Source organism: Canis lupus, chromosome 17, assembly GCF_003254725.2.
Source record: "Canis lupus dingo isolate Sandy chromosome 17, ASM325472v2, whole genome shotgun sequence".
NCBI classification, from domain to species: domain Eukaryota; kingdom Metazoa; phylum Chordata; class Mammalia; order Carnivora; family Canidae; genus Canis; species Canis lupus.
This window is the reverse complement of record NC_064259.1, coordinates 16,340,126-16,348,138: the sequence shown is the minus strand read 5'-3', so window position 1 is coordinate 16,348,138 and position 8,013 is coordinate 16,340,126. Positions and strand designations below refer to the sequence as shown.

The window sequence follows — 8,013 nt, the reverse complement described above, 5'->3', positions numbered from 1 at the left end:
GCCCTCTTATTATTTTTAATAATTTAACTGCTGTTTCTGATAGACTTTGCTGAGCTATAAATTGGTATGGCTTAAAAATGAAGGGGATATGATTACTAAGAGGTGGATTTGTCTGGGATGATTTCAAGGGTTCTGGGCTGATTCAATAAATAGCAGGTATGTCAAAAGTGGACATGGAAGGAGAATTCTAGGAAGAGTTGACATCATAAGGCATTTTTGCGAAATATCTGTGTTGTCTATGTTTTGTATCCTCATCCAAAACAGGCATGTAATGATGATATCTACCACATGAATTTGTACTACTTTGCTAGGAAAGGTCCATCTCCTTTTTTTATAGTCATTTCATTGTCATCAGAGTGCCAAAGATTTAAATTTATTAAGCATCACATGGCACCAAGTACAGCACCAACTCTTTATCATAGAGATCACTTAAGGAGAGTCATCAGAAAGACTCTGTGTTCAAGTGTCAACCATAAGGGCCATAATTTGAGTTTGGATTTAACTAGCAATTCCTTGCAAATAGATTAAAGCTTTCCTCATCTGTCACTCTGTTGCTCTGCAGGATGTGCCTGTGAATACAATTAGCAAGCAACCCTTAGCCCTATATCATAAATAGCAAAGCAAAATGTCTCCAGTCTTAGACATTAGGATGGATCCCAGGAGTCAATAGTACTTTTGCCGGACTAAGATTTCACCCCTACACCTGTTCTGGCAAGAAGCTTTTACTTCACACACACACAGCCTGAGTGTTCCTGAGTGACTACACAGGGGTAGGTACAGCTAAAATCCATTATTCATGAATATTCAGCCTATTTCTCTCTTTCCCTTCTTGATTACATTTTCAGTATGAAGGGAGACTGGGAGCTGAGATCAAAAGTTCCAAAAGTATCCAAATCTCATGATTAGAGATCTAAAGGATTCCTAAAGTCACTTAAGCCCTCCTCCCAGATGCCATCCGCTGGGCCCAGGCCATGAATCTTCTCAGGTAAGATCCTTAGGCATAAAGATGGTGATCTCCAGTGGCTTCTACTCACATCGCTGGTTGCCTTCATGCCAGAACCTTTTCAGAAAATATAACCCTTAGGCCAGGTGTAAGCCTCTGTTATCCAGACAACTAGAACCCATGGTGACTATATTCTTATTTTCTGTAGGACGAGCACTCCAGCACCATAGTAGGTCTCTGTGAGATTTTCTACTTTGCAGCAGGAAGCTGTGGGAGGTTTCTGGCTTTCTGTTTTCTTTCTTCATGGTTTTAACTATAACGTCTGAGAAGAGGCTTGAAAGAGAAGAGGCTTGAAGAAAACAGGGGACATAAGTGGAATTCTTTACCTTTTTATGCTACAGATGCTTCCAAATTGTCGATAAAGTACATATTCCCCAGAAGAAGCCGTCTATCAGCCAGTGGGAGAGGAATCAACCAACTAAGCCTTGTGGTTTGGAGGATAGCAGCCTCTTTCATAAAGATGTTCCCTCCTGGTGCCTCCCAACCCAGGATTTTTAGACATCTTTTTAGCACTCTCTTCATTGCCTGAAAATCCTACAGATGCTGCAACCAGCTCCTTACAGTTAACAATTATACAATTAAAGATACTTGTGCTCCTTTCCAGATATGAAATCTTATTTCCTTAATGCCACCCAGGTAGGATGTGGTCAAAGATTCTTAGGTTCCCTTTCTCTATGTTGCCCAATTGGTAATAGTAACACATCCCATTTATCTTTCAATAACCCCTTTTGTTTATTCAGGGGATGCCGGGGTGGCGCAGCAGTTTAGTGCCTGCCTTTGGCCCAGGGTGCGATCCTGGAGACCCGGGATCAAATCCCACGTAGGGCTCCTGGTGCATGGAGCCTGCTTCTCCCTCTGCCTATGTCTCTGCCTCTCTCTCTCTCTCTGTCTCTCTCTCTCTGTGACTATCATAAATAAATAAATAAATAAATAAATAAATAAATAAATAAATAACCCCTTTTGTTTATTCAATGGTATTGTCACTCTAACACCTTGCCTATCTACTAATGGTTATGGCTAATAAATCCTGGATCCTGGATGAGTGATAAGGATCAAAAACAAATTATTGAAAGCCATGTATCTCACCCTGACTAAACCCAGCAAAGCAGATGCTGATTTTCTGGAGACAGAGTACCACTAAGAAAACAAAATTCACATCTGGAGCCACCGGAGAATCATACATAACCACAGACAATGTAATTTTTCATTGTGGGGGATCAACTCCAGAAGCTGTAGGATTTTCAGACAATGAAAGACAGTGATAAAGGATGTCCAAGAATGTTTCAAGCTGATGTTGAAAGATGGGAAATATGTGGAGAATCAGAGGTGACAGGTGGGCAGGGGGACAGCAATATGTGCAAAAGGAAGCGATCTTGTGACTAAAGACTGGTCTATGCTGCTACTTTTCCCAGAATGTTATCCTAAAGGCCTCCTGTGAGAATGGGGAAAAAAAAGAGCATGAGTTGTTCCTCATCCTCAAGAAGAGCTCCCACTATCACACAGCCTGCTGGCCGCGTGCTGTTCTGCATGGGGCACTCTGCCAGGTAAAGTAGAGCCTGAGGATGTCATGAGAGCCCTGGGAGTCATACCATGAAAATGTCTGGCCTCGGGGACCGCTTGCCTATGTTCTGCCCAGCACAACTGACAGTTGAAAGTGATTCTTAGCTCCCTCAAATATGTAACATAAACACTTCATATAAATGAGTTTGCAGGGGGAAGATCTTCCTTTCATCTTCTATCTTTATGTTAAAGTCGTTACTTAGAACAACCATGAACTGGGATCTCAAAGTATCAGTTTAAGCATTTTTATCTCTCTTTAAGGATGTTTCTACGTAGATGTTTTAGGGAAGGGAATTTCTGGAGGCAAGGATACCTCACTAGTCACAGCAAGTGTAAACCTTTCTGCTTCTAGACAGGGTTGAGTGGCTCAGATGGCTATAGCAGAAAAGGAAATCTGAACAATGACACAGATTGAAATTGCCCTTGGAACTACACAATCTCAGAGGTTTTCTCCATCTCCTGTGAAGGGTTATTATGCCCAAACTCCTCTCTGCCATCTAGTGGTCATCCCTTCTCTTGCCTGCTCCTCTTTTTCATAACCCTTGGCTGACCCACGTGGCACCAGCCTGGATAAAGAAACACACACATGTTCCCCTATAGGTCCTTTGGCTAGAACTCCTAGAAAGATACAGACTAGAGATAAACATACACTTTCGACCATATTTTGATCTTGTGCATTGCTTTGAAACTTCTTTCCATTCTAAGTTATCTGTTAAACTGTAGGTTTTATAAGGTACCTTGAACAGTGTTTTGTAAGGCACTGCCATGAAATTTAATTGTTTGAGTTATCATTAAAAACGATGCCTCTGAAACAAAAGTTATTTTCATCATCTCTTCTCCAGAGTAGCTTATCATCTGTAGGTTTAGCATTTGCTTTAGATCCGGAGCTCACACTGAAGCCAGAGTCTCTTTCCTCTAGCAAAGTACCTGTGTGAACGGTGTTTACCATAGCAGCTGATGTACATTCTTGGACCAATAAGATTTTTACATCCATACACCATCCCAGATCCCTATGAGATGCCTGAACTGGATTTAGAAGGGATTTTTTTCTTTCAGACTCTGCTTTCTTTCATTATTACTGACAGCAGGATACACTATGAATTGGAGGGCTGGATGGTATCCAGATTTTTTATAGCAACCAATTTCTAGGATTCTTTTGGAAGCCATTGTTTTATTTTGTGCCACTTAACCACTCTAAGAAATCAGTCCCCATCAGAGAGAAGCTCTAAAAACCAGTATACAAGTGGTTGAAGAAGTAGAAGGCAGGTTTCTAGGGAGGAACAGGGAATGGTGTGACCGAAGCAGGGTGAGTGCTCTAGGGGATAGAGGAAAAGTGACTATGGATCACCAAGTGATGAAGAAGACTGAGGGCATCCAAGACCAAATACTGACCTCAAAACTCTGCCCTGAACCAGTTCGGATCCCTTTGATCTGTACCTTAAATTTTCTTATTGGTCTGCCTTCTTAAAAAGATGCAGTTCTCAGGTTTATCTTTGGCACTCAGAAATGATGCTGTTTCCAGAACACACATTCTAGTTTAACACCTACTCTGTGTGACCTTGGACAAAACTCTACCTTCTTATTAACTCACTGTTTCATTAAGTGTTTCTGAGTGATCACCTGTATCAGGTCTTTGTTGAAAATGCAGATTCTTCGAGTGCTGTCACAGACCAGCTACATCAGAATATTCAAAAGCAGTGCTCAGGGAATCTGCATTTCTTTTACAAATAGGTAATTCTCAAAAACAATGAAAATTGGCAAACCACTTGCCTAACTTATAAGGACACTGCCACTTGTAACATCTAAACGATCTCAAAGTATCATTTCAACTGAGACGTTGGAGGAAGTGCCATGTTGCCAATTTTTCTAAAAGTCCTTCTTCCCAGGTAAGCTTTGTTAGAACAACCTTGAAATAACAACATGAAAACCAAATGTGCCATTAGGCCCCATTTATTATCTGCAGTTACTGGTTAGTTTTATGTTTTTTTTTTTTTTTTTTTTTTGAAGCCATTGCGTACAAATTATATTTTCTAATGTGTCAGCATTTTTCTAATTCAAATTTCCACTAGTAATCTGTTTTGCTGTGAATACTGGGTAAACTTCATGCCCAGCAGCTAAAATTTCTGGATGCAACAACTCATTTACAAAATTCTCATATATTCATCAAGGAATGAAAGCATGATTTTGCAGAATTGAATTTTAAGAGCTCTGATGCAACTGAAAATTATATGGACCAATTTCCTCATTTTAAATTAGAAGCATTAACATGACTTTTCTCTTCCCATCCCCATCTCAGCCCCCAACTCATCATAGCTTGCCTAATTCTAAACATCCTCCAGCTCAAATGCCATACTCTTAGCCTTGCCAGATCTCCCCTTCTGTGCTGTGTTAGTACTTCACCTCAAACCCTCTATGGAAGGTAGTACATCTGATATTAACCCTCTCTCTCTCTTTCTCTCTCTCTCATGAATTCTTGAAAACAGAAATTGTATCTTCTTAATCCCTGTAATTTGTAGGCATTAGCAGGTACCCAGTGGGTGTTTGATAAATTTTAATTGGGAAAAACTTGGCATAGGGCATACTGGGAGGCAGTAGAAGAATTAATACAGTCATTACTATTAATTGCAGACATTTATTTAGTTCTTGCCATGGATGGGTTCTAAGTGTTTTACAGCAATATCACACTTAGTTCTCATAACAACCACAAAACCATACATTATTATTTTCCTATTTTAGTGTAAAAAAAAAACCTGAGGTATTGACAGATCAAATAACTTGCACTTGATTATAAGGCTAGAGAGAGAGAGAAAGCTGTGATTTGAAAAGGGAAGTATGAATCCAGAGATCCTTCTCTTATTACCACAACATACTGCTGCCCGTAGTGGCACATGAGGGTCTTCTTCCCACACCCATGCTTTCCCATCATGCACACCCCACCATGGTCAAAGATGGAAAACTCGACATCATGAAAACCTGATGTTCAAGGGAATATTCTTACAGGTTAGAGTGCCTGAATTTCACAACATGGCCACTGAATTGAGAAGTGTCAAGAACAAACAGAATCAGAATGAATATATTTTTAACAGTTTTAAAGATTTTTCATGATACAAGCTTATGAAGCCTGAGATACATGAAATCAGCCCATCAATAGTTGTTAAAGATATAAAAATACATAAATACTCATTTTTGGTCCCACTCCAGCTCCTAATTTAGAAGGAAGAGTCTATGCATGAGAGACCCATATGGAAATGCCAACATCTTTCTCCTAATAAAACAAACTAGCAAATGTGTATGGAGAGGATAGGAAAACAACACAGAAGGTAGGTATGTGTTCACCCTCTACATAAACTATTACAGTTCTATGACTTAATCCAAGAACTCTGTTAAGAATTTTTCACTAAGGATTTCAGTTGTGTTCACTTTGTTTTCACCAACTGGTGTGCCACATGCACCACCCTTACCCTGTGGCTTTTTGTGTACCTTCATCTGAATTGTTACTCAATTTTATGTCTTCTTCCCCTCCAAATATTAAATCCACCTCACCATCAAGTACATGTAGGTGGTAAATTAATCCAATTAATCAGAAACCTAAGGTTACCTGATTTCTCTGTGACCCCATAACATGCTAAATCACATTTATGCTATCCTCACCAGAGGGTATCACTATCATTCCAGGCTTCCTTGACTCTCACTTCAGCACAACTCAACCAACCAAGTACATTAAACTCTACCACCATTCTTGTCTAGTCCTTACAGTAACAATTTTGTAATCTTATTCACCCTACAGGTACCTTTACCTACATTCTTCCTTTTTCATATTCCTTATTGGAGAACATCACAGTATTGGTGATTTTGAAGATATTATAAGGTAACTATCTGTATGTCTGTCTCTCTCAGAGAGAGAGGCAGTGTGAGCTCCTAGAAATCAGGAGCAACATTTTTTTTTAACTGCTCTTCCCCACAGGGTGCCTAACTTAGAATCTTGCTTAAATAACTTGTTAATAAATATATGCTATTTTAATAAAACAAAAAAGACATATAAAGCAAATCTTTCACTTGAATGCAGAGTGTTCACTTCTAGCACTGGCACCACTTACAGTAGGTTTTTCTTTTTTCAAGGGTTTTGTCATAAAATTAAAAAAAAAAAAAAACAGAGTCTTTCATTACTCTTATTGGCCGTACTTTTTGCAATGTGTTATAATGTGATGTTGCAGCTCATTTCATCAAGAAGTGGAGTTTATTTCCCCTCCACTTGATTCTAGGCTAACTGTGTGATTTGCTTCGGCCAACAGAATTCAGCAGAAATGATGGTGTGCCAATTCTGGACTACCCTTCCAAGACCTTGCATGCTCTGTTTGCTCTTTGGAACCCTGGAACCACCATGAAGACAAGCCTGGCTGGGGCTGCTGCAGGACTGGAGACAGTTGTCATAGTCATCCTATTGCTCCAGCCAACAGCCAACCAACCCTAGAAGCATCACTGCTTCACTGACCAGATACAGAAGAGGGGATCTGTACAGTTGACTGCAGATACAGAAGAGGGTCAAGATGAACCCAAAATTGCCCAACTGATTCCAGCCTAAATTATAAACTAAATAAATGGCTGTTTAAAGCCAGTAAATTTTGGAGTCATTTATTACACATTAGTTACAAGTTCTAAGTGTTGACATCTAGTGATTTTAATCTCCATTTATGGTAAACAAGAACCTACAGCTGAGGCCTCAGAGGCCCTAACTACAGGTTGGACCCTACCCTGGCTTTTTTATCAGCCCTCTGGTATTGGGTGTCAGATTACCAATGCTCTTCACTACTTTGGCTTCTGCTGTTGCTCTCCAGGTTTGCTCAAACTTGAGAGTTTTAATCTCATGTTAATAAATATGTGGCTGTTCAGGCAATTTGTTTGGGTATAATTATGCCAGTCTCCTAGGAAATTACTGCCACCTAAGTTATTACAGATTCACCTTGGAGACACTGCATCTGGCTGGTTCTTGTTCAGTCAAGTGCTCCCTTGCCAGAGACCAATACATAATGCTCTAAAGCTCTCTCTGCTTAAATTCCTCTTCCTTTTTGGCATGATTCTTGCTAGCAACTCCCTGCATAAAACACAGCTCTGGAGAATCAAAGGAACTGATATGTCCAGAGGCACACTGCAGCAAAGAGGTAAGAGATTTTTAAACTTAAAAAGACAATGCAAGCTTGAATTGCAGTTTTTATTTTTCTTTCCTTATTGTTTTGAGAAAATGAGGCTATTTGTGCTTCTATGGAATGGCCTGTCTCACAGAAGAACTGACAAAATTTCAATGTCCAGGAGCTAGACATCTTTGATCTTCAGGGATTTTGTGGAAATTCCTTCTCTGGAAAGACTATTTCTGTTGGGTCCTTTAAAGAATAGTGATCTGCAGCTATAATAAAGTAGATAACTTAACAAAAAAGACCTTTGTGCCTCTGAGC

The 8,013-nt window shown here is 39.7% G+C and overlaps 1 long non-coding RNA gene across 1 annotated transcript; it reads left to right on the top strand.

Moving 5' to 3' along the window:
• Positions 1-849: 849 nt before the first annotated feature.
• On the top strand, positions 850-7,180 carry LOC112664741 (uncharacterized). Its single transcript, XR_003139938.3, has 5 exons — positions 850-985; positions 2,416-2,547; positions 5,765-5,883; positions 6,351-6,431; positions 6,856-7,180. It is a non-coding gene; the product is annotated as an uncharacterized LOC112664741 (long non-coding RNA).
• Positions 7,181-8,013: the final 833 nt, after the last annotated feature.